This window comes from Sciurus vulgaris (assembly GCF_902686455.1).
Source record: "Sciurus vulgaris genome assembly, chromosome: 11".
Classification (NCBI taxonomy): domain Eukaryota; kingdom Metazoa; phylum Chordata; class Mammalia; order Rodentia; family Sciuridae; genus Sciurus; species Sciurus vulgaris.
The window spans coordinates 89,332,270-89,359,400 of NC_136472.1; the positions used below are offsets into that span (position 1 = coordinate 89,332,270).

The 27,131-nt window shown below is 37.3% G+C and overlaps 1 protein-coding gene across 6 annotated transcripts in view; it reads left to right on the plus strand.

Annotated features, from left to right (window-relative positions):
- Positions 1–27,131, plus strand: part of FAT3 (FAT atypical cadherin 3) — a 621,727-nt gene that overhangs the window by 325,773 nt on the left and 268,823 nt on the right. The gene's annotated exons all lie outside the window — the stretch shown is intronic.

The following is a 27,131-nucleotide window of genomic DNA, read 5'->3' on the forward strand; positions in this document are numbered from 1 at the left end:
TTTCTGTGCTATATATCAGGTGTTCATTCCTAGGCAGGATGTATATGTTGCTTTTATTTCAGTAAGTACAGTCCTTGAAACACTTTTTTACCACTGGGATAATCAATTCGAATTCTAGCCTCTGTGCTCAAATGTTGAACATTGCAGATTCGAGCAAAGCATTCTAAATTTACACATTTGTGTAATACCTTGTCTGAAAGTCTGCAGTAACTTTGAGGCAATAGTTCTAATTCCTGAGCCTTTGTCTCATACACAATGGAGAAAGATAGAACTGTTCTAGTTTTCTTGACATGGCAAGAGGATAGCCTTCTTTAAGAAAGAAAAAATGGAAAAGTTTTTTTTTTTTTTCTTTAACTTAGATTTTGTTTTTGATAACCAAAAAGAAGTGTGCTTTCATCACTTGGAAACTTTGAATTTTCTCAACCAACGAGAACTGTTTTAGAAAAACTAATTGTGTGACAAGGAAATTCAGAGGGCTCCACAAAGAAATCCGTGGGGCATCAGAGTATTGGGAGATACCTAGCCAATTCAAGGAAAAAGTAGATGTGGCCAGGTATGGTGGAACATGCCTATAATCCCAGCAATTTGGGATGCTGAGGCAGGAGGATGACAAATTTGAGGTCAGCCTTAGCAAGACCCTGTCTCAAAACAAAATAAAAAGGGTTTGGGATGTAGCCCAGTGGTAGAGATCCCACGGGTTCAATCCCCAGTACCACCCCACCTGCCTGCCCCCCCACAAAAAAAGAAAAGAACAGATGTATTTATCTTATACACTTTTCTTCTGTTTGTAATATAAACTAGTTAATTGTGTTTTCTTTCCTTAAATCATGCCTATGTGGAAAGGGAAGAGATGGAGATGGAGGTAGTAGAGATCAAGAAAGAAAGTGAAAGAGAAGAAAAGAAAGAAAGATGAAAGGGAACACTGAATGCACATACTAGAAAGTAAGCTGCTTAAAAATTAGATACATTAGAGATAGATCAAATATTTATTATATCCCTACATTAGATGATAGAACTCCTCATAGTATATATTCTTTTTAAGTAACGTGTTTGAAAATTATGTGCAAACTAATAAATTCCTGACCCAACGAAATGCTGAAATAGTTCCCAAAATGTAACAACTCTCCTATTAAGTGTTAAAACTTAGCAAAAAGAAAAACTTTGTGTTTTGACCCACAACAACTAATAATTGTCAGAGGATTACTTCACCTAAAGTGACCCGTAAGCACAGAATTACTAACGGATTGTGAGTGCACTGAATAATTTTTTAAGTGATTATACAACGCATTAAAAATTCAGGGTTTCGAGTGTGAATTATTTTTCTGTAGTGACCACTTTTGTAGCCTGTTTGGAAGCACACTCATGCATCCCTGATTTACCCTGTGAATTACCTATTAATCTCATGATCATTTTATCAAACGCAAACCCAGATAGCATGAGCAGTCTATTGGAAGTCACACACCTAAGAAGTGGTGAACCGTGTCTTCAGACTGCAGGCCAGTGTGGGCCATCCGCTAGGCCATGTTGCCCACAACACAGTTCCACCAAACACATTTCCTGTTTTGATAATGGACTGCAATTTTGAAAGAGTTATTACACTGTGCTCTCTTCCACATGCATTAGGCAGCAGAGAGCCTGGGGAGAGCATCCCAATTCTAGTCCCTGTTTTTACCAGTCTGTCTCACCTGAATCATGTAATTTTCCTAGGCCTCTCTTTCCCTGTTTATAAAATAAGGGGTAATAAAACCTTCCATCTCTCAGGGATGAGTGTTTTAAGGACACATTGGATCACTTATGAGAGAAGCTTTATGTTCTTTAGAAAAAGTACATGCCGAAGTAACATTTTTCTCTGTAATCGTGTAATATATCATAAAAACCAATGCCGGAAGGTAATTAAGTATGTGGCTTTGACACAGGAGTTGAAAGGAATGAAAAACTGATGAAATAAAAATAGTTATCTTGGTGACTGAAATGACATTACCTTATAAGGGCATTCCTGAATCTCTGGTTCACTAAGACAGTTCTTTATCAAAAACAGGATGAATATCTATAACTCCATTAATTGTGTTATAAGCTGAAATCCAGATTCATTTAGGAATACAGTTTGTAACATAAAAGATCAGCCATCTGTTTTTAAACTGTTGTGTCAAGATCCTACAACAAATTGAACATTTGGAAAAGACCAGGAATGGATCACTGAAAATGATTCAAGAATTAGGAAGCAGAACCTGTTAGGGAAAGATTGGAGGGATAAAATAAAGTAGAAGCTAAGGCTGAAGGATGAGAGAAATATGAGTGACAGATGGCGACTGGAGAACAGAATGAAAAGAAATTGGTTTAAATTATGACCAGAGGTTTACAGGTAGTGCCCAAGGGAGGGCCTGATGCTTCTGAGGTTGTAAGCTATTGGAATGTACTATTGATTGAATTTATGGAATCTCTTTTTTTTTTTTCCTGGAGGTATATTCAATAATAGGCCACCTTTCCATCTCAGCAAATTGCTGGAGGCTGTGGATAAAAGGGTACATTCTATCATATATTGTGGTTATGCCCTAAGATAATTAAATTTTGGGACATAGTACTTCAGGATGTGAAGTCTATCACTAGAAGACCTGCAGTATTTCAGGACTCCAATCAGATGCTACTGGGCATATTAAGTAAAGACTTGTGTTCTATTTTAAAGAAAAAATATAGTTATTATTTCTCAGAGCTGAAGAATTCTGACTGCCTTAGCATTGGCATCAGAAAAAAATACCCCCATAATCAGCACCTGCTATGACAAGATATTGAAGGTTATGAAATTCACCACACCATAGCACCTTCTCAAAACCTTGTACCTCAAATGGTAAAAACAATAGGGTATCTTTTTTAAAATGATATCAAAAATTTATTTAAAAATAGTAACTATATAATCTGAGTATTTTAAGATAATATGCTTTAAATGCATATGTTAGCAAAAACAAATGCTTTTGTTGAAGACTAAATATTACACAGTTATTCAGATTCTCTTAAGTGCCAATAGCTGCATGAATTGCTTCAGACACATAAAGTAGCATGGGTGTAACCTCGTTTTTGTGAATTTCATTAAATTATCATGGAAAAAAATTTAAATGCAAACTCTTGGCTTATATTTTAAAAAGCAATGAGTCAGGATGAATACCAACTCATATGCCTCTTACTGAAATTCTTACTTTTCCTCTTCATTCCAGTTTTTTTCTTCTAGCCAAACTCTGGAGCATCCTTACTTAGATGCTCAATATATCCTGAAACCATATCAATGCCCTCTCTCCTATTTTGTCTTGCAACATTACCATGATGTTTTATTTCACTTATGTTTGAATTATTCTTCTGCTCTCACTACCTGTTCTGACAAAATTCTACTGATTCTCTATTCCTCATCACCAATTTGTAGGAAAAGTTTTGTGGACACACCCAGGATATCTTGCTCATGCCTTCTTTTTGGCACTTACCAGAATCTGGCCTGTATTATAGTTCTCTGTCTTATCCTTAATCTTTCTTCTTTTGATTAGAAGCATTTAAAGGTATTGAAGACTTATTTATCCTTTCTTCTCTGCCTAGATATCTTACACATATTGGTTATTTACTAAATCTATGTTGAGTCTGCTTCACATACCACTTCCCCTTTACCTAGAGTTCTGCCTCTTGCCTTTAGACAGGTATTTTTAGCCACTCCTATTTTTACCCTTATACTCCAGGTTCCTCTGATAATATGTGACTGAATCTTTATTTCAGCTACCTCCTCTGAGCCTGCCTGGCCTCCTTGGCTGTGCCATGCTCTCCTGCCAAGCTTTGGAGCTCTATTAAAGCCCCAGAGCTATGATTTAACAGCTCAGGGAAACTCTCCAACCACTGCCTTCTTTGTTCCATTCCCTATTCCCCATGTTTGCTTTGGGGTTCCTTGTTTCTGACTTGTTTCCACGTACTTGGCTTTGGCCTCTCTGCCTAATTCCATCATGTCATTGCCCAAGCTGGACAGCTCTTGGCTTTATTTTTCATTTCAGTTCTCCCCAGGAACTGGCTCTTGTCTCTACTTACCCTGTGTTTGTTACAGCTCAAATGCAAATCTGGCCCTCACCCCTCACCATTCCATATACTCAGATCCTAGCAGGGTGCAGAACCTGGAGAGAGGGAAATTATGGCCTGTGTGTAGCTAACAGGTCAGTTTATTATGCTGACACTGGAGAACCCCTACAACCTGGCCTCACCCAATCTGACAAGCTTCATTGCGTTCAACAGCCCCCTTTCACTGTAAAGCTCTTCTTGTTGACTCTTGACAAGAGACTCATCCCTGCTTGGGGTTTAGCCCAGACCACACTGAGATGATCCCTCACCTAGAATCCCCTCTTCCTTACTCTTAATTTTTCATAGCAATTTCTTTAGGTTCTGATTCAAGACCTACTTACCTTCTGTATGATGTTTCTATGTGACAATTTCGGCCACCTGACTTTTGCCTATTTTACTCACACAGTGCCTAGAACTAGACAGACACTGAATTGTTATCCTCTCTCTGATTGTTCCGAGAATGGGTATCTCATCTTACCAGTCAATTTATAGAGCTCTCCCAAGGTGGGAGCAATGCCAGAACTTTGGTACTTACATCTTCCTCAAATAGTATCTAGTACCTAAGTGTACAGATGTGTGTGTGTCTGAATTGCATGTAAATACATACAAATGTGTATATTGGTATGTGCCAGGGAGGATACTAAATGCTCTTTGTGAATTACTTAATTTAACCTGCACAACTAGGGCTGCCACATAAAATATTATAAATAACCCACCCTGTGATATCTTAAAAATTATTATCCTAAAAATTAATTACTATATATCTAATTTTCAAATTCAACTGACCATCCCATATTTTAATTTGCTAATTATAGCAACCCTTTACACAACAGTTCAGAGAGGGAGGTGTATATTATATCCATGTTTTATAAATGAGACACTGAGATATAGAGGTATGGAATAATTGCCCAGAGCGACATGTCAGATAAATTCTGATGTTCTGTGTTCTCTAAGCACTATGCTGATTCATACCATGACATGACATCCTTTAAGGACAGCCTTAATTTCATCACAGAATTAATTGCACAACTTCTGGATCATCTTCAGATTTTCTGTTGCTAACAAGACTTAATCAATAGCTGGAAAATGCAGTACTTTTAATATTAGTTTAATGTAGAAATGGACCTCTTCTGAGAATGAAAGCAAAAGCTAGGTTCAAAATGTAGCCACTATAAGTAACATATGTGGCAGTGGAGAGAAAATGTGTTGTTCACAATGAAGCACCTTTTAAATACTCTTAACCAGTATTGTGTTTACATAATATACTTTCCTGTAAATATTGGCTTCCTTTATTAGACTGTTATTACAGTGAAATCACATTAGCACTTTGCATATTTTTTTTAAAACCACCATTTCTTACAATTACATTAAATTAAATTTAATTCCACCTCCCTTGTTTAAAAGAAAACATCCCCGCATTTATTGGGTCTAATTAGCATTACACAGACCTTTCCCATTAAGTGAAGGCACTTGGAATATTCCCCTGAATAGAGAAATCCATTTCCCTATTGATGATGAAGAGCAGGGGAAGTTTAGGGAGCTTTACAGGATAGAGTTCTTTTTGCTTTGTCTTTCTTTTCTGTTGCGTGAAGGCAGGGCTTGGTGGGAAGCTTTGCACTGAACTGGTCTATGGAAACCAGACTTCATGGAGGAGAAGGGAGGCCTGTAGCCTCTCAAATGTAGGTTCTAATATGTTGGTTCAGATGTGAATAACCTGAGTCAAGCTCCATTTGACACAGTCTGCCTACAGTCACCTTAACATATTGACTACAGTGTCAATATATCTTTTGGTCCTCTTGCCTCCCCTTCTGAGCCATTCTCCTCTGTGCTAACAGTCCCAAACTTTACCCCAGTACTGCCTCTAAAACTCCAAAATATCTCTTGTGCTGCTGGACCTCAGGCCACATCTCATTTTCACTGTCATTGATGTTGGTAGAGCTGATGTTCTGTTAAAGTAATTTACCCAAAATTTGAATTACTTTCAGGTTGCCCAACCTCTGCAGAGGTAGGTTTTTTTCTTCTTCTTCCTCTTATTTCCTTTTATTTGGAAGGAATTTTAGAAATAAGGCTACCTGACTGTGCTTGCCTATAGAATATGGTTTCTTCTAACAGTTTATCGTAGACCAGAAAGACAATAGAAAGTGTTTTTGAATGAGATAACTAAATTAGCTAGCTTTAAAGTTGTTATTGGTATTAAAAAAAGAAAAGTGCAAGTTCTTATGGCAAGGCAAGTATTGTCTTTAGATAGAATAGGGCTTGAGTTCTGACTGGGGCCTTGCGATTTGAGTGACCACAGGCAAAGTTCATAAACACTTTGATTTCCCTTTTTTCTTGTCTGAACATGGTGTGTTAAATTAAAGCTACCTTTTGTATTTCTGAGAAGGTAAAGGGAAATAATATAGCTTGGCTAATTTTGAATCTCCATAAATTATGGCTACTATTCTATTTATTACAGATGATGACTCGGGTCAAAAGTGTCATTCATCCTTATCTATAGCTTCATCCACTCCCTCTGAGGGCACAATGACTTGATTTTGGCAACAAAATTGGGGATGATAGTGGTGATGCTTGGATCCTGTAAAGACCCATTTTTCGTGGGTTGTTTTTGTTTCTTTAGTTATTTTTTTTTACACTTGGTTTATCTGGGATTCATGGAGATTATTGATTTTTTTTTTTTATTGTACATTCGTGACTTGACATTTAGCTAACTCTGCCCCTAGAATGTAAGGAATACATTTGGGAGGTCTTTCTTCTTTCCTTTTTCTTTTTTGGCATGTGAGTGCCATCTATTTGTGAAACAGTTATGGTGAAGAATATAAAATAGAAGTAGAAACAGGATCTTTAGTGGACAAGGTGGTGGTGATGGTAGAAAGGTAGTGGGGAATTCATTATTGTAATTCTTTGATGGTTTTTGATTCTCAAGGAAGACTGTGTAGTAACTATTTATAAATTAGAATATTTCTCTGGGGACCACTTCATTTTCTAAACATGCAGAGGAACATTTTCAGAGAATGAAAAAAATGCAAAAAAAAAAAAAAAAAAAGAAAAGACTGATTGGAAAATTAAGTCATTATCTCAGTTGGAGGGCAGTATTTTGCCTTGAGCTGTGTTTTGAATAGCCTGTGGAGTTTACTTAGATTATTTGAGCTAGAGATTTGTAATTTAAAATGATATCCTTTGTATTTGTGTAGAAGCTTTCAGTTTAAGAATGCTTACTCTGAAAAATACCTTTTCTAGCATCCTGTGGGAAGAGAAAAGATTGGAATGATAATAACAGTCATTGAAAATGAAGTTATTGCATAAGTAATTAATATTTGCAAATCCTTGATAACCATATAACCCAGATTCTGTTGTTGTACTGTGGACAGTCTATAGGAATGAGGGATTAGGAGAACAGGAAGGACATCATAATGAGTTTCATTTCCACTGTTTCACATTTGGGTGACTAAAAATGTAATATTACACTGTCTTTCTATGGCATGCATCATCAAGGTTCTTGCAAGTGTATCTTAAGTTAAAAAGCTTGGCTCAGCTCAGCCATGTCTTAAAAGGGTTGTATCATCAGACACATCTCTTGTAACACTACCTTAAAGAGAGAAATTAGAAACTTTTTACAGATAAGTAATAACAGTTAGCATTCAATTATTCCCCCACATTACCAGATCCTATTCTAAATGCTTTACATAGATGAATACAGGAATCTTTATAGCAGTTCTTCAAGATAGGTACATGATTCCTGTTTTATAGATAGGGAATAAAGGCATAGAGAGGGGAAGTCAATTGGCCAAATTTCACAGCTGCTAAGTAGTATTTTCAAGATTCAGATCCAGGAAGTTTGGTTCCAGACCCCGGTTTTGGAGTCATTACTCTCAGCTTCCTCTTTTCTCCTCCTGCTGTCCCTTCTCCACCTTCTTTGTCTTCCCCTCCCCCCTCCCCCCACACACCATACCTATTGCTTCCAAAATAAATAAATAATTTCTCCCTTCCTCTTTACTTCTTCCTCCTTCCTTTCTTTTCCCCTTCCTGTTTCTTCCATCTTTTCCTTCCTCCCTCCTGCCTCCCTCCTTTCCTCCCTACCTCCTAACCCCCTCCCTCCTTTCTTTCTCCCTTTCTTCCTCTTTCAGTGGAAAATAAGGAGGCCCAAGTAAATGTGGAGGATGGGTGGGGCTGAGTGCACTTGAGGAAGGTCACTGATCAGAGTGACACACTGATATCAGAGCTGGGGCAGAGAAAGTGGAGGGGTAGTGGCTAGTCATGTGGGGAAATGAGATTGGTGGCAGGCTTTCTATTGAGCAAATAAGCGAGAGGATAAAAGAAATCAGTATTTTTCTTTCAGATGAGAAGGGTGCTGCAAACAGGAAAAGGGGAAGGCTAGAGGTCTGATATTCTGTAGGAATTGGAAGCACTGGCATGTTTTCAGGGCATATATATGTAGCTATGAAATTAAATGCAAATGCAAGAGCGTGTGTACGCCTATGTACGTACATAAAAGGCACTTAGCTTTGTCCATGAGTGGACTGGGGCAGGGCCACTCAGGAGCAAGATTCCAGCCTGCAGCTCTCAACAGATAAAGTGGTGAAGGCCAAGGGGACTGGAGACTGTCTTCCTGAATGAAGACTACCCAAAGTTGTGGCCACCCAATGCCGCATGTGATCTCAGGTCGAATTCTTTGATCTTAAAGGAAATTATCAGGACTAGTCAAACTTTGAGTGGAGTCCCGTAGTGAAGGGAATATGAATTCTTGTCCCTTGTGTACTTTTTCCAACTTTTCTATAAGTTTGAAAATAAGTAACAATTAAAATTTTTAAATGTTAATAATGGCCAAGATCATAATTGTCTTGTTACTTTCTTATTCTTTTTGTCAGTAAATTTAAAATTTTGGGATTTGACCAAATTCCCAGAATCAAGGATTATTAAACTCCACTAATCATGGATTAAAATGAGTCTTTGCTAATTACAAATAATGAGTCTGAATAATAGCAGTATTTTTGTACTCTTTCTTTTTGGAATGTACTTTGATTCACTAAAATACCATGCTTTTAAGAAATGGGCTGTGTTTCAGCAACCTATTTCCCTGAATTGCTTTTTGTAAAATCATGTTTCTGAATGATACTAACTGCAGAGGGTTTTAGAGCATAGGTCTCAGGTAATTAAGGGAAAGGTACTTTCCTTGCCTTGGAATAATTTCAAATGTGAGAGGCTTACACAAAGACACCCAACAGATTTCCTACTAGTATACGTTTGCCTGGATTCATAGCTGAGAATCTTCTTACAACTAGTTTGCTTTTCTTTGGGTCATTTTCTTTAAGAGATGAGCAAATATCAATACGAGATTTTCTAAGGATTTTTTATTGTATGTTAAATTGGGCATACTTTTACAGTCCTCTTAAATTCAAACCAATTCAGTACATCCTCAGGACAGGTACCTGGATCTGTAGGAAGTAGTGTATTTAATCATGCTAAACTGGTTATTGGTATAATTTTGTTCTGCAGAGTCTACTTTTTTGTTGTCTCCAGTTTTTCAATTTTATTTAAAAAGTGCTATGATTAACATCTTTGTAAACCAATTTGCTTCTATTTTCTCCTTAGAATAAATTCCTGGAAGTAAACTTACAGGTCAAAAGAATGCGTAGCATTTTAGGGTTTATAAATGTTGCCAAATTATTTAAAATCGCTAATACTAAAATGTTCCTTACCCATTTTAACTACTCAGATGATCTTTGACACACACACAAAAATACTTCAGACTACTATATTTAACTTAACAAAAAGTAAATAAATAAATAAAGCTTCAAGTGTGGATTTCCTTTATATTCTTGAAGGGGAGTTTGTTGACCCAGACCACTTCATGATATTACCCATCCCCAGCCAGGCTTCTCAGAAGATGGGAGTATAAGCTCCAGTCCCTGAAGATATAGTGGAGACCCAATGTGGAAGGTAATACTCCTCCTTAAAGAAGAATCACTAGATCCTTCTTACCAATTGTTTGCTTTGCTTTTTTTTTTTTTTTTTCCCCACTATAGGGAAATTGAAGGTAATTTCTTCCCCCTTTCCACTTTAAACCATGTTCTGACCTTATCTAAAGCCAGATCTCAACAAATATCATATTTGTTCATTTCTCCTTAGCAGTGGAATTAGAACAAAGGTGGTCAAAAGAACTGATTAATAACCCTCCATTTGCTCAAAGTCTGTTGTAAAATCCCTGTCCACTTCTCAGTCTCCTGTGGACTTCCAGGTCTGTAGGCCGTCCACCACCCATCTGGCTTCATTCTCAAGTGAATGGCCAGAGGGTCTAAACATCTCTACATTCTGACCTCTCTCAGTAGGTTCATGCTTGAGACTCAGAGCACATCTTTTCAACCATGGTGTCTTTTCCCCACCATTTTCCTTGAGTGTGTTAAGAACAACAGTGTTTTTAATGATGGCTTTGGTTGCTGTTTCTTTTTTATGTCATTTTGGCATGATTCACACATTTTTCATTTGCTTTTTGCAATAAGATGCTGTTCCAGGGCAGAGATGAAATGTTTTCTTTTTCCAGTAACTTGCAAGTGTGGTACATCCATTAAATCCAGTTACACATGTAACAGAATGTACTATTGTTATTGGCAGTGACCTCATTGATTAATTACAGGCTGACCCTCTTGACAACTTCCTACTGATTTTATTTCCTGAGTGATTAGTTCCAATGTTGCTTATGCAGTTGGAGTAAAGGAGGCTTACAATAATAGTCCTACTTTGGAACACTCTCTGTTCTTCTGACATTAATTAGCAAAACACTCCACAGAGGAAAATGGGTATTTACTCTGTCATAGATGAAAGGGATTAAGAGACTTGTTGCAGGCCATTCAGCAAGTCACTTGCACCCATCAGATAGCATGAGAAGATATCAGTCATTTTTCTTTTAGACATTTGCGGTCTCAGTTTGGGTGGGATGAAGGCAGCCAAAGATTCAAAGAAGAGCAAATAGTGTGTGGCATATTTCCCACAAAATATGGTTATCCAAAGCCTGGCTCCTATTCTGAATGTAGATAAAAGGGTGAAATGCAGCCACTCTCCCATAGTTTGGGAACAGATTTCAATTAGGGAATTAATGAGAAATTACATTAATTAGAGTAAAAGTTAAGCTGACCTTACAATGACACCCATAAAGTACAAGACCATAATAAAGATGAAGAATTATTTCCTTTAATGTCAGTTGGTTTGGGGTGACAGAACAAGTTGATAGGGTTGCTCTTCTCCGTGCCATCAAATAAGGACCAAGGTTTCTCCACCTCCTGACCCTAAATCTCCTTAGATGCTATCTTTATCTCGGTGACTGATGCTGGGTCATAGGCATATTCATGTTCCAGCTCACACAAAGTGAAAGAAAGGAACCTCAGGGCATATGACCTGGCTTTTACATTGGAAAAGACCTAAAAGTACAATTCTGCTTGTCTAGACTAGCAAATCCAGCTGTCAGAGAGGGTGAGGAATGTTTGTAGTTTCTACCTGGGTGGCCCTGATTTCCCATTGTGAAAGAAGAAAACAGATCATGGGAACAAGTGGCAGTCTCCGCCATATATTTATTTGCTATGGTCCTTCTCCTTTAAAAGGTTTATCAGAGGGCCCATGACTAGCATATGCAGACACTCACTATGTTTGTTAAATGTGTTGCTTCCAGTGTGAAAAAATAGAGGAAATTCCAGCTTGCAGATTCCAAGTCCTGACCTTGCAAAACAAACACACTATCTAGGCACAAGTTTTTCCTCCTAATTTAATCATGCTGCTTATTTAAGCCTGAACCTGTTCACTTGCTCAGCAAAGTGGATATATCATATTTGTTTTACTTGAGTAAGCTTTTATTCTCAAATGAATTTTGATTCTCTCTCTCTCAACATAAATAGCATTCCTTCTCCTCCGATCTCAATAACACAGGTATGACACATATAACTGAGGCCTAATTGAGGCTATTCATATTGTGAGGTTGCTGTCTACTTCTATATCAAGCACCATTTGTCATAAAAGGATGCTTAAATAAAGGAAATCAATCTTGTATCAACAGCAAGCACATGGAACATGAGCCTGCTTCATCAAACCAATATAAATGGATGTCTAGATATACATCTTTGACCCCAAAGGTCTAAGTTAAGTTCCAGTAGATTTTTAAGTTGAAACAAATGTCTCTTTATATTTGTTTTCTCCTTTTCCTTACTCTTTTGCTTTTATTTAATATCACTTCAGTAAATATTCTTTAAGAACCTGCTATGATCCAAGTTCTATGTATAATTCAGAAACTTATCAGGTGAAGGGTGCCACATACAGAAGGTTTTTAGGTCAGTGACCCTACTCATATGTGCTATAATCAATGTATAAGCAATATACAGTAGGAACACCAGGAAAGGAAAGAGTATTTGTTACTTTTCTGTTACTATGACAACATACCAAATTTTTATAGAGAGAAAAGTTATATTTTGGCTCATTATCTTGGAGGTTCCATTCTGATATCAAGTGACCCTATTGCTTTAGGCTTTTGGCAAGGATAGCACATTGGTAGGTCTACATGGTGGAGCCAAAGTTCTTATATCATTAACCAAGAAGCAGAGAAAGAAGAGGAAAAGAGCAGGTTCCTTCAATTCCCCAAGGTCATGTCTCCAGTGACCTAAGGACTCAGATATGGCCCTACTTCCTCAGGTTCCACTACTTCCCAATAGTGCCACCCTGGGAATGAAACCTTTGGGGAACATTCAACCTGCAAACTACAGCAGACAGATTAATTCAAAATGAAATGTTTCAGAAAGGCTACTTGAGAAAGGAAAATATGGTAGAGAAACTATGCCTCGCAGGAAGAAGAGCTTAATTACAGAGATGGAAAAGGTTAAGAAAGGGAGTGCCCTAGGACATTTGGAGGGGTCAGTAGTCAGGTAGAAGCCACATTGCAGATGGGTTAAAGAGCATCTGAAAAGTTACATGTTAGGAACTAACCAGGCTCTCAGAAATGCAGTTTCTTATCATAAAATCACATTTAGATTTTTAAAATATTTTTAGTTGTAGTTGTCAATTGTTCTTTATTTTATTAATTTATTTTTATGTGGTGCTGAGGATCCAACCCAGTGCCTCATGCATGCTAGGCAAGAACTCTACCACTGAGCTACAACCCCAATCAAATTCAGATTTTAGTTAATTATCACTACTTCTTTCAACCCTAAAAAAAGTCTAACTGGATGTTAAATGTTAAAATTTGTTTGTTTATCCATACTAATGTTTGTTTATCCATAGATTAGTCTTCTGTGTTGTTTGGTAATCTCCTAGTTTGATCAGGTACAAATGCTTCACTAAACAGGAGTTTATTGGCTATTCATTATAGACTTGGCATGGTTTGCTGGTGCATGGGGGCAAAAACAAAGAAGAAATATGTAGCAGACACACCTTGAGTTTTTGCCTACATCATTTAATTTTCTTCATCTTTTGTTAACAGTCTTCTATGCAGTACATGTGGCCACATGAGGTAGAATTTTGATACAGACCCTAAGCTGTAGTCAGTTGGTTACAACAGAAAATGACTTAGAAACTCTGAGAGTCAACATAGACCCATTTCCACTACTGGACAGATAGAAATTCAAACACAAACCCAATTAGTTTGACTTCTCTGTGTGTTCTCAATCAAATACAAAAAAGGGCAAGCAAGCTAATGGCCTGGACAGTTTATGGTGGGTCTCCAAACTGCTAAATCAAATGCAAGCCCTTTGAAAGAATTCTATTACCACACCAAAGGTAAATTTACCTGCCTCCAGAACAAAGCAATAAAACCCACTTAAAGCACTTATGAAGGCCTTCTGGCTTTGAAAATGTGGCTTTGGGGATCTCACATCCTCTTAGGCAGAAGCTTAATATTCCTCTTTCCTAAGAGCCAGAGGATAGCTAATGGTTCCTAATGGGTCCTGTGCTTGCCTCAATGGGTTGGTTCCCTCAGGAGGTGCCTTAGTTGTAGTAGGCAGCGCTGTGAGGAGTGATTTGGGAAGTATTCAGGAACAATGTAAAATGTACACATGCATTGCTATCAGTCCAGAGTGTGTTAGTGTAACATCAACCCAACAAAAGCAGAGCAGACAGGACACTTAGTGAATTAATTATGTCATCCTTAATACCCTTACTTTGCCTTTAAAGTTATTTTTCAGGAGTTTCTATGTCTAACAGTTTCACAATTGCAGAAACTAGTAAGAATACCAAGTCAGCTTTTGCTAAACTATCAGCATACCAGTGGTTCTACAAAGCTCTCGTGACAGGAGCTTAAAATATTTTTACTCCCCAAAAGGCATAGAATTTTATCATTTTAGGTGCAGGCAGAATAGCAAGCATCCAACTTCTGGTATGTGAATTGTTACAAAGGAAAATTGAACCTTTTCCATCCCTCTTTCTTTGGACCTGTCTCATTTTAACAATAAAACTCAAGGGGTAGACCTTCTGGTCATTTACTGAATATTCATTTTTGGGTGTTAGGGATACAGAGTAAACAAGATAGTTCCATTAGTCTTATGGTCAAGGAGCTAGCATCATTGTTAAAATTGTCTCCCTAATCTTTTGTACACAACAATATTGCCCAACAATAGGTCATATACCTACTAATTTGTTTTTAGGAGTGTGAATTATTTTTGATACTAATTAAAACAAACTATATTTAAAAACTTTATACCTATGAGAAAAGTTGACATTTGAACACTGACAGATATGTAATATTAGAGTTATAGTTCTTTAGGTATTATGGATATTTAGCTTATTTGTTTCTTAAACATAATATAAAATTTACTATCTTAAACATTTTAAAGAATATAATATAGTAATACCAATTACATTTACATAATCTCCAGAGTCCTTTTCATCTTTCAAAACCGAAACCTTTATACTTATGAAGTATAACTACCTCCCATCCCCCAAGTTTCTAACAACCACTTTGTCTCTATGAATTTGAACTTAACTATTCTAAGTACCCTCTTCTAAGTTGAATCATGCAGTATTTGTTTTATCATGACTGATGTATTTAGCATAATGGTCTCAAGTTTCATTCTTGTAACTTTTCTCAGAATCTCCTTCCTTTGGAAGACTGAATTGTAGTCCATTATAAGTATATGCTACATTTTGTTTCTCTATCCATCTATTGAAGGACATTTAGATCGCTTATACCTTTTGGTAACTAGGTATAATTGTAAGCTCAGGTGGGCTCCGCGGGCCCAAATGTAAACTAGGCGGGTCTCGGCGGGCACAGTTAGCAGCCAAATAAAATGGGACAGAAAAGTGGCTGAAGCAAGCTTTATTGGAATTTGGCTCTCAGGCGAAATTCCCAGACCCCTGGGGTATAGGGACCTGGAGAAAATTGCACATGGCCCTGGCTGCCCAGGGTTTTTATAGACTAGGATGGGAAGGGGTCTTGTTGAGTGATAGGTGGGTGTGAAGGGTCAGTGGAACTTTCCATCCACCTTGCTGAGAACTTTCTGGTCACCTTTGGTGGGCTGGTCTTTGTTCTAGCTGCTCAGCTTTGCCCCCTACATTCGCCTAATTTCCGACCTAACAATAATGCTGCTATAAATATTCAATTCTGTGAGCTCCTGCTTTTGTTTCTTTTGGGTATATATCCAGAAGTTGAGTTTCTGGATCATCTGGTAATTTTATTAAGGAGTTTCCATTCTTTTTTTCCATAGCAGCTGCATCATTTTACATTCCCACCCACAGTGCACAGGGGTCCAATTTCTGTATGTACTCACCCACACTTGCTATTTTCTCTTTGATTGTTTATTTTTAATAGTAGCCATCTTAACAAACGTGAGGTGTTCTAATTCCATTCCTGGAGTGCCCACTGAGGGGAAGGCCCTGAGTCAGGTGGTACTGGGTTCTGAGATTCTTTTCTTTGTAGGCAGTTGAAAGACCAATGATTATCTACTGGCATGCTCTGAATCTTCTGCATTCTAGGAACATAACTAATATAAGGCTGAGGGTCTACAACACTGACCCTGTGGCAAGAATGTAGCACTCTTTGTGTAAAGGATTCTCATGAACAGAGTCCCATAATTATGAATAAGTTGTTTGAAATGCATTTGCTAATCTCTTACTAGACCATATGCCATTGTAACATGTGATTTAGTTCCTGGGGTAGGCCAGGAAAATCTATTGAAATAACCAAAACAAAACAAAATAGTAACTATGGATGGTAGATTTTTATAAGAAAACATTATTTATATCATATATGTTCCTGCTTCTAGCTTGTGATGCCAGAAACACAAGATCCTACTCTTCATTGCATATGCACCCTTAACAAAAACAGGAGGAGCAGGAGACCCTTCTCTTGGACCCTCTGTTCCTCCGTTTTCAAGTAGTGGCATGCATTATGGTAGGAGACTTGGCATCAAAACCAAAAAGAACCTTGTGTCAGAATTCAAGAGGTTAGGTTACTTTGCAACACTTGGAAACCCCCCCTTTTTTTTTTTTTTTTTTTTAAAAAACTAACACTGTTACATAAGGCAAGGGCTCAATGCAGTCTCCCTTGTCTACCAGGTTTTCGGAACCATCAAACAATGGCCATTTTCACCTTTGTGTATTAATTTACCAGTTACCTTAGTCATCTATTCATTGATTAGATCAGTCAATCAAACTTCTTTTGAAAATATCTTTTTAATACCTAGTACATGTCTGGCATTATGCTGGACTCAGGAGATACAGTGGTGAAAAGGACAACTTAGCTTCAGCCCTTAGGGTCTGTTGGTAGCTATGAATTATTCATAAGTGAGAAACTCTTAGTCAATGTACTGCCTATACATATTGCAATAGTACTACTGGTTGCTTTCCATAAAATCCAACCCCCTCACCATTGCTATTTGCTGCCAAAATCTATAAGCATGATTCAGAATGCTTTCCCTTTTACTAGTGCTTCTAAATAGATATGAGGTGGAGTGCTCACAGGAAAAGAGAGTAAAGAGGTAACTTAAAATAAAAATTCAGTGTTAGAAAAAAGTATACAAATTCATATATATATATATATATAATTTTATACATATATATGTATGTATGGAGCTAGGAATAGGATTATCTGGATTTGAATGTGTACTCCATATCAACTATGTGTGTTCGTTTTTACTGCCTTCTTTTTCTTTGTAACTTTCTTTCTTTCTTTCTTTCTTTCTTTCTTTCTTTCTCTTTCTTTCTTTCTTTCTTTCTTTCTTTCTTTCTTTCTTTCTTTCTTTCTTTCTTTCTTTCTTTCTTTCTTTCTTTCTTTCTTTCTGACAGCAATGATGGGATTTGACAGGGATGTGAACCTCTTATAAATGTGACTTCAGTAGCACATGAGTTCAGAAGAGGGTGGTGGAGATGGAATCTCTCATTATGCACATTTGGAGAAATCCATGTCCCTCCCCATTATGGCTCCTCTGAGATTCCTCCTCAACTTTCCAGCCTGCGTGTCTTCTTGGCTTCACCTTAGATTGCACTTCTGAGAAGGCTGGAATTTGTTGAATTGAGTACAAGGATGTGGGCAACTGAACAAAAAGTGTTTTATTTATTTCCTGACAGGCTTTTAACAGGCTGTGGTTATAATGGGAGAGAAATGCATTCTGTCCACAACACGAATTGCTTTTCTTTCTGAACATTATGGTGGTACTTCCTGGCCCAGGATTTCCCTGCTTGTTGAATTTGGTCTTTCTTTTGTTAGTCTATGAAGTAAGAAAGAAAAGAACAAGAGCTTTGTAACCCTAATAGTGAAGTAATAATTAAGTCTTTTATAAGGGCAGGCTTATTCCCACATCTCATTCCAAGGTGCAGGATATATTTTCTCATTAGAAAACACTTTAAATATTCATTTGTAGTGCATGAAGCATTAGACAGCATAAGTAAATATGACCTCATTCTCATGGAGCTTCACCTTATGCACAAGTGCTATTAATGTTACACATAACGGTGTTCACCAGACTCCCTGGACCAGCTGCCCCAACCCCACTGTCATGTTCTCACTTGCAGTTTCCTGGGGCAGGAGGGTGTGATTGACATCTACCTGTTCTTGACTAACATAGAACAAGATAGACCAGTGGGCAATATCTGTACGTGTCTCTCAGGAAAGATTGCATGGGTGGGAGTTGAGATGGCTGAGAGCTGGTTGGTGTGAAGTTTATGAGAGTGGTATTTCCTAAATTATCCCTAATATATATACAACTTAAAAAGGTAAATTACTATTTTTATAAGAAATATACTAGATATATTATGTATCTTTTCTTTTTAAGAGTTTGTGGGGAGATCATAGCCATGTTGGGTAGGTACTGTGTGTGTGAAGCTTTCCCCATTGAGTGATCTGAGGACCATGGCTCCCTATATCGCACTTTCTGAAGAACTTCAAAAACTCTAGAAGTTTCATTTAGGATAGGTTCAGAGAAGCAGTCCTACTACAAGGAACTCCAGTGGCTTGTTCTACAACATTTGCAGGGTTAACATGATTTTATTTTTCAAATGACATGTTAATTCACAGTACCTCATAGGCTGATGGAGATTACGGGTGCCATGTTTTGGTGAAGCTCTCTTCCAGATTTGGTGGCCTGCAGTTCCAATAATGCTGTGAACCAGGTCACCACCCATTCTCCCTGCGATGAGAGAAGACTATGTCTCCATGAACCTTTTGCACAGATCATGAAGGTAATGAATCATGGGTGCAGTGAGAATGATCCTCTTTCTCCATTGTTTTTGGTATCCAGTTATAAGAACAACAAACTTCCTTTATTTGACCTTTTTTATTAAAAAGCTTTGACTATAATTTATATCAAGCTTCAATTCTGTGAAATACTATGGCATATCATATTGCAACCAAATACTGATCTCCTGTTCCCCTCAGCAAGGCTAAGTAAGTTCTCAAGAGATTGATGGCAATTTCTATGTAGTTCTTTCCTAGTGTTCTTACCCTGAATTATTAAGATTTTTGTGAGCTTCTTTTTCTAAGCTTCTTTTCTGTACCACTTGAACAACCAACATTCACGTGAATTTCATTCTCTTCATTTTCTAGTGACCATTTCTTTTATCACGTCCACACACCTACCCCTGAATATTTTTTCTCTTTGCATTTGCCTCATTGCATCCTCCTGCATGTCAGTACATAGTTTACAAAGTGATTTCATAAACTGGCTCAATTGTTAAAAATCTGCCTGAGATTGCAAATAACTGAGTCAATTATGGGTTGCATTTGGGTTGAAAATGAATCTGGGTAGTTCTCTTTTTTTTAAATTCAGTTTTTAAAATTTTTGAGACAGGGTTCTGCTATGTTGCTTATGCTGATCTCAATCTTTTTGGATCTAACAATCTTCCCACTAGCCTCACAAGTAGACTACAGTCAAGTTCCACCACACCTGACTGGGAGTTGTCTTGTATAGCCCAATGAAACACATTTAACTATGATATAATTTACATAGTTATTCATCAAATATTTATTTTAAGGACTTTTTGTATACTTATAAGTGATAGGCACTTTGTACTTCTTAAGACAAACTCTTAGGATATCATTATTCTTGATCTATAGCTAAGAAAATGAAAACTCAGAGCTCATCTTTTACCCAGACTCACAAAGTTGGTGAAATGACAGATAAACTTTGGTTTCTGTGACTCCAGCCTAGCTCTGCCATGTCCTTTATGAAGGCCTCTTCGTGGGTGGAGAATTCTTGGCTTTGGTGAATCTCTTTGTCCATTTTGGGGCTGGGGAGATAGCTCAGCTGGTAGAGTGCTTGCCTCACAAGCACAAGGCCCTGAGTTCGATCCCCAGTAACACACACACACACACACACACAAAAGATAGTCTCTTTGTCCATTTCTCAAGCAATACTTCCTGGCTGCTTATTTACATGGAGGATAGTAGTGCGAGGTTTGGCATATTGCTTGCCTCCCTAAGAGAGTGCTGAAAGTGTTGATTCAATGTATATTCTGAGAAATGTACACTTTTCTTAGAAAATGGATCCTATTACACATTATTGATAACAGGATACGAAACTAAATGACCCGGGGATGCATGACTAGTCTCAAGTTTATAACTAAGTTCAACATGCCAGACTGATATGAATCAAAATTAGAAAAACCTTTGGGAAAATATTTGAAATAGGAAAATAGAAAAATGCATCAGCTACCCATGGGAATAAAAAAGGTCTCATTCATTTAAAAATCTGTGTTTCATTGTGAGTTTCTTAAGAGAACAATCTCCACAGGATATCTTTTTCTTTGAAGTTCATAGTTGGAAAATGATATTGAAATCCACACTGAAGAATCTAATGAGAGGGTGTATGAAAGATGGTGGAATGAGACAGACATCATTACCCTATGTACGTGTGTGATTACACGAATGGTATGAATCTACATCTTGTACAACCATAGAAATGAAATGATATACCCCATTTTCTAATGGGGATCAGGAATGATCAAACATGTGAACTTGTGGTATAAATTTTTGCTAGCTTTATAAAATGGTTTTCTAAATCATTGGCATAATCATGCACACCAGGCTTACCTTTGTTTAGCACATAAACATTTCCACAGGATTGTGAAGGCATTTTTGGAGGTCCACAAAACTCTCTAAATGAAAAGTATGGATTCTCTCTTCTTAAATGCATTGGTCAGGAGCTAGGCTCTCTATCCCTCCATTTCTTCAAAGTGATAATAGTGATGATGATGATGATGATGATGATGATAAAGACCTAACAGTATTGTTCTTAAGATTAAAGGATGTAATGGTCAAAGTACTCAGCCAAAAATACAAATGTTCCCAGCACAAAATACATACTCAGTAAAGGTCAGCTCCTCTCAGAGTTGTTTCGACTCCTGTTCTGTGATCTTTCCTCCATACCGTCTGCTCCTGCTAGTCATAGAAGAAGATTCTGAAAATACAGCCTCTTCAGACTACCATATCTGGAGAGAGAACATCACTCTGCTGTATCTAAACCTCACTACTTGATGTCACCATCCAGGGGAGGACATTCCTTGTTCAAGTGAAGAGTTTCAACGTCCTAGGAAGAAATATTAATAGAAAGTCCAATAGTTTCAATCATCAAGCCCCATCCCAGATAAGTATCACATCAAACTGTAGTCCCTTAGCACTCAAAAACACATTGAAGAAAAGATAGCCTTTTAAACAAATGGTTCTGAGAAAATTGGCTATCCATATGTTGAAGAATGAAAATAGTTCCCTATCTTTTGCTCTGCACAAAAGTCAGCTCAAAGTGCATCAAAGACCTAGAAATTAGACCAGAAACTCTACAACTGCTTGAAAAGATAATAGTGTCAACATTCCAACACATTGGCACAGGCACCAACTTCCTTAACAAGACCCCTAAAGTTAAAAAAATAAAACTGAGAATCAATAAGTGGAGATGACATAATATTAAAAAGCCTCTATACAGTAAAGGAACAAGAGTGTAAAAAGAGAACCCACAGAATGGGAGAGAAAAAAATTCAGCTATAATTCTGAAAGGAGATTAATATATGTTAAGAACTCAAAAACTTTTATACCAGAAAAACACATAACCCACTCAGTAAATGAGCAAATGATCTAAACTGGCATTTCTCAAAAGAAGAAATACATATGACCAAAAAAAAATATGAAAATAATGTTCAAGATCCTTATCAATCAGGCAAACGCAAATCAAAACTATACTGAGATATTTATCTCACTCCAGTTAGAATGACGATCATCAAAAAACCAAAGGCTGAATGATTTCCCTGATAAGTGGAGAATGATATATAATGGGGGTGAGGTTGTGGGGAGTGAGAGAAGAATGGAGGAACTTTAGATTACGTAAAAGGAAATGAGAGGGAGGGGGGTATGAAAAATGGTGGAATGAGACAGACATCATTACCTATGTATGTGCATGATTACACAAATGGTATGAATCAACATCATGTACAACCATAGAAACAAAATGATGTACCCCATTTGTATACAATGAATCAAAATGCATTGTGTAAAAAATTAAAAAGTAAATAATTTTTAAAAATTAAAAAGAAAGAATACAAATAATAATAATTTCTTGTAAGGACATGGGAGGAAAAAAGGTACACTTATACATTGTTGGTAGAACTGCAAATGAGTGCAATGTTTTAGAAAGTAATAGAGAGATCCCTCAAAAGGCTAGGAATGGATCCACATTTGACCCAGCTATCCCACTCCTTGGTATTTGTCCCTTAGTAACTGAATTAATTATTACAGAGATGAAAGTTTACATTTGAGGCTTGTTTTTCAAGAAAATATTTTCATCAGTAAAAATATGTGCTAAGCATATGAAATTACATATTTATTTACACTCACCAGGGAGGAGGTGCCCCACATATAGAGAAGTTGAACAACAGAAACCTGTGGCTTTAAGTGCTTATGCAACAACACTTTTTTATGTGCTGGGGATTAGAAACCAGAGTCTTGTGCATGCTAAGTTTACACTTTACCATTGAGCTACACCCCCAGACCAAAGAGCCTATTTAGATATAAACTTTTCCTTATAACTAATCATGATTAAACTGAAAGGTTTAATGATGATTTTAGGTCTTCATTAAAACATTCATTATCCCACTGAGCTGTAATAAAGTGACACCTAAGGTTCACTTAAGATAGGTAGATTAATAGTTAAAATAGTAGGTAGTTAACGTAGGTACGTTGTTGGCCATTCCCTCTACGCACATCTGTCTGTGCCTTTTGCCTTCTTCTGTTTACTTTTTTTTTCTTGTTATAGTTGTCCTCTCTACCTTCTACTCTTACTATCAAATCTTATTGTCAGAACCTACTTTTATCAGTTCAATTCTCCCCTAATTATTCAACTGCAAACCACTTGTGTAAATTGAGAAACTGTAAAATCACAATTGCTCAAACTGTTCCTAAGTAAGAGTGTGTAGATTTTCAGTGAAGCCCAGCTGGCCTCTCCTCTCAGTTAAATGCATGAACTTCTGATTACTCCTGATTTTCACTGCATGGCTAAGGTGTTTCCCTCAAGAAAACTGAAAGTCCATTGGACTACAAATTAAGCAGAAAAGGTATGTTTATAATAAAGTACTTAATTCTGATAGTAAGTGCATTAGAAGTTTGGATTAGGTGAAGCTATTAGAGAAGGTTTCATAGAAAAAGATCAACTTAAGATAGATCTTGAAGAATTTTTTATAATTGTACATTCACCCATTCATTCATTCATTCATTCATTTGATATATTTATTAAGTGTCAAATAAGTGCAAGGTTATACAATAAACAAGGCAAGCAAGGGTTCTTACATAGACTATACATTGTGATAAGGGTAGACAGATAATAGACAAGTAAATAAGTAATGAGAACATTTCAAAGAATGAAAAATACTGGAAAAAATAAGAAAGAAAAGTAAATGTTGGGCAAAGATATCAGGGGCCACTTTAGAGAAGGTGACTGAGAAAGACATTGGGTGGTGGTAAGGTTTCATCTTAAACTTGAATGGTGAGAAGGTTCTAAACATGGGAAAATGGAGAAACAGTTCCAGCAAAGGGAACAGCAATGCAAAGGCTTATAGGTCAGACCAAACTTAGCAACTTCAGGGAACAGAGAAAAGGCCTCTGAGTCAGGAGCCAGGAGAAGGAAGAGAGGTGCCATCGAAGAGGGAGAAAGGGAGGCAGAGCAGGATCATACAGGCATTTAGATTTTAGTGTAAGTGCAAAAAGGAGCCAGATGGAGGTTTCAAGTGGGGAGTGATATGAACCAACTATTTTTTACAAGGTTGTCTGACTTCTATAAGAAGAAAGTAGGGATGGGGTAGGAGTAAAAGCAGGCAAAGACATTTCATGAAGGCACCTTCAAAGGAAAAAGCCCACACTGCAAGGTTTGTGTGGGTGCTTGTGTGCACAGGCAGATTGGGGGAGGTAGTCTGATCAAGGGTAAGGGAATGGCAAAGGATATCAAGTTGGAGAGAGGGGCACAAAAATGTGCAATCTTAGAATGGAATCTACTACACAAATAATTAATTTCTGTAGCTTTGAGAGATATTTACCTTCTGTCCTTCTGCAAAAGAGTTTAGGGTTTGTATTCACATCATTATTTCCAATACTTGATGGCCTCTGAAAATTCACATAAAAGAAATAACAGGGCTGGGGAGATAGCTCAGTCGGTAGAGTGCTTGCCTTGCAAGCACAAGGCCGTGGGTTCGATCCCCAGCACCGCAAAAATAAATAAATTAAAAAAAAAAAAGAAATAACAGTGCAGCCAATTCCTGATTTCAAATTGGGATAGTTCTTAAAAATCTAGCCCTCTGCAAATCTGTGGATTTGGAAGACTGATGATTCTAGCCAGATATTTATAACACACATGCATCTGCTTCACTCTCAGTGAGAATAATAGTTGACGTTTATTGGGTTCATACTGCCTGCAAGATGTAGTTCTAAGTGCTTATGTGTATTATTTTATTTAATTGCCACATCTATTTTATCTCGATTTTGCCAATGGGGAGACAGACACAGATTGTCTGATTAGCTTCTTCAAGGTGACAGAAAATGAAAGATGTTGCCAGGATTTGAACCCAGGCAGTCTTGACTTCTGCATTTGTGTTATAAATTGCCTCACATGCGTTTGGCTTCATTGACTGGTGCCAGATTCCAGCAGGAATCATTAGGGAGAGAGGCATGACTAACACATGCTGCAAACCCAGGAAGCTCAGATGAGTGGCTGTGACTCAGTGCTCCTGAAAAGGGCTGGCTTTTCAGTCTGATCCCATTCTGCTGGGTTTCTTTGTTGTTAAACAACCTCTGTGATCCACTCCAGCCCAAGAGTGGCTTCTTCCTTGATAGGTCAATGGTGGTTGTTTATTGTTGGGTTTATTCCAAAACTAAGTAAGTATAAAAGAGCAAGCTTTCTGAGCCTTATTAGCAGAGGATTCAATAGACTCAAAGTTGGTTAATTTTCAGTCCATTTATTAGTTGACCCTGCTGAGTATCAGCACAACAATAAATGCAGTCATTCTGTCAGCTTCGATGTAGTTTTTAACAAGGACTTTAGAGCCCTGAGAGCCTTGTCTGTACAGTAGGTTGATATTGCTCTCAGTATTCATAAAGTGAGATATGGTGATAAATCATTTAACCCAAACTTTACTAATTAGAATAAATGTATAAAAGTCATTTGGTCATGGCTTATGTTCTCTCAGTAATTCCTGAAGTTCTGTAAGCTTTGCTGGGTTTCTAAGTCTTTAGTGAGAATTGCAGGATTTTTCCAGCTCTCTGCTGCTGCCTGATCTAGCCCTATAGTAACTATTCCTTATCATTTATTGCCCTGGGAAAAGGATTTCTAGAGCCATACAATTCCATAGTTACTTCTCCCTTCTAAGAGATTAGATTGTATGTAAATAAATTAGACCCAAGTCTAAATGAGGAAAGAATAACAAACTGTTCATAACTCTCAAGGTTAATTGCTTCATAATTTCAGTAAAAACCTGTGGTTTTATTAGAACTCTATAAAATACAGCTGTGCCCCAATTTCAGCAAGGTGTTTGAATTTCAGAAGCTCCATATTTATCATAAAGGTGTGGATTCGTTTCATATCATTAACTACTTGGTTTGATGTCATTCATTTTCCCTGCTTTGTCCTATTTATTTCTCTATGTCCCCTTGTCTTCACTGTCTTTGAACTGTCACCACACTTAACGTCAGACTTTGTACACAGTAGGTGTCTATTTATTACTTATTTGTGAAATTGTATGGTTTTAAGAAGTTCACCAGATTGCACTTCAACTAACAGTGGAAATAGAAGCCCAATGTATGCTTTTAAAATAATTTTTTTTTCTTCCCTACTAGCCATTCCAGGATCCTTGTTTTCACATGGACTAGATTTTTATACTGTACATTGTGAAGCCAAACAAGATTCATTTTTCATCATACCCTTAATTCAGTCTAAAATATTCTCCCAACCACTTAGTTCTAGATGCTATGGTAGGCCTCAGACTTTTCCTGTGAAGAGGAGGCCAACTCAATTTTCATTTGTACTGCAATGAATATCATTTGTACACACCTGTGAGGTCTCCCTTGGAATAGGTATGTGTCCAAGGGTTCAGTTCTATTCTGTGAGGGCCAGCAGATATGCTAATAAGTATTTTTTTTTTTTTATTTCTGGCAACAGAGACAACTTCTTGAGAGTCTTTCTCCTATGGTACCAGTTGAACAGAAAGTGAAATATTAAAAAAATGCTTTGTAAAATAGCAAATATATATGGATCAATTTGCTATGTAGAAATTATTTTCTTCCTTTTCATTATAAATTTGTGCTCAGGGAATACAGAGTAACCTTATGAACTTAATGATATTTAATTAGTCTTTAATATATTCTACATCTACAATAGTATTCAGGGAACCTTGAGGAAATAATGGCAAAGGAATTGTCCTTTTTGTAGGTGATGTGTCTATAATCCTTCCTGGGTAGTTTCCAATCCCCTTTCCCCAGGTCAAACCCTGGACTACTTTGTGACCACATCAACTGTTTCAAGTAGAGCATTTCCTTCCCCTACTTAAACTTTATGTAGGCATTTTTATACTCACTGATCTTTATTCATTGACCCTATTGAATACATTCATTCTACTTAAACTCCGTCCCCTTATTCTGTTCCCAGCAGCATCTCTGAACTCTAGGAGGGCTGATATCTATTCCACTGCATCCCTCACTGGCATGGTACTATCATTTTTTGGACAAGTAATCGATGTGACAGTGTTCTGAAATGGCTAGAGTAAAGGATTCAGGATCAAGTAGCTCTGGGTTCACATGTAGTCTCCACTAGATATTATCTGAGTGTCTGTGTGAGCAAACTATTTAACCATTTTGAACTTGGTGTTGTACATCTGTAAATGTAATGACTTCCATGCGACATTTATGAAGATGAACATGAGATAAGAAAGTAAAGCACTCAATATAGCACCTGGCCTATGGGAGGTGCTGTGCTCAGTGTGTGAAGCTCCTTTCCTAGTGCCTGCAGCATCACTGCTGTGTTGCTCCACCAGCACTCAGTCACCAACTTCCTACAAGGCAGAAGCATGGACTCTGTTTCCTTTTGAATTCAAATACAGCAGCAAATCTGACAGACAGT